This window comes from Lucilia cuprina, chromosome 2 (genome assembly GCF_022045245.1).
Source record: "Lucilia cuprina isolate Lc7/37 chromosome 2, ASM2204524v1, whole genome shotgun sequence".
In the NCBI taxonomy this organism is placed as follows: Eukaryota; Metazoa; Arthropoda; class Insecta; order Diptera; family Calliphoridae; genus Lucilia; species Lucilia cuprina.
In genome coordinates, this window is record NC_060950.1 from 65,149,384 (window position 1) to 65,150,461 (window position 1,078).

Genomic DNA, 1,078 nt, shown 5'->3' on the forward strand with positions numbered 1-1,078 from the left:
GAGGGGCTGCACCTCAAAAACTATTGCATTTTTTATTAAACTTTTCCAAACCAGACAAGAGTCTAGTAATGTTTTTGTAAATAATTTTTGTGTATTTTCGTAGACACATGAGTTCGTAGTTACAGCAGCAATGACCTGCATGACATACAAATTGATTTTTATTTTTTGAAAATTTTCGAAAACTAAAAACGCATGTTTGGAGAATATTTTCCGGTTCGGTGTGTAGAGTTTGATAGTTTTTTGTTTGGTTCGTGTGCATGTTTTTAGGGTGTTGTTTTGCTATTGTTGATGCTGAGGCAAGTATTGAAATTATACAGCAAGTGCGTTGTTGTTTTTTCACATTTTTTTTTTGTAGCATTGACATTGATTGTTGCATTTAGAACGTAAATTTATGGCAATTTGTCAAATAGCTTTTCAACAGCAATCGTTCGTTTTTGTACTGACGAAAAAAAACTTAATAAATAAAAACTTAATTGAAATTTAAAGCAGGTTTTGGGCGTTTTATTACAAAACTCATATATTATAAAATATTTTTAAATGTGAGAACAAAATTGTAAAGATAAAGATAAATTGACTATTAGCAAATAACCAAAACGGAAGTAAATTTCCGAGACTAGAAGTAATTGAATAACAACAAAACAACTTTAAGTAATTTGATATTATTTGATTTTTTATTATTATTAATTTAATTTAATGAAAACAATTTAATAATGACTTTATTGTATGAAGTGTTTGTTTTAGTGTTTAGATTTGTTTAGCGACAAATATATGACTGCACTCAAAGAAAAAAATTTTATTAGAAATGGTTGAAGCCATTATTTCAAAATGATAATAAATTACTAGTTCTAGAATAGTACAAGAACATAACTTAAACTGAACTAGAACTGAACTAGAACTGAACTTGAACTGAACTAGAACTGAACTAGAACTGAACTAGAACTGAATTAGAACTGAACTAGAACTGAACTAGAACAGAACTATAACAGAACTAGAACAGAACTAGAACAGAACTAGAACAGAACTAGAACGGAACTAGAAGAGAACTAGAACAGAACTAGAACAGAACTAGAACAGAACT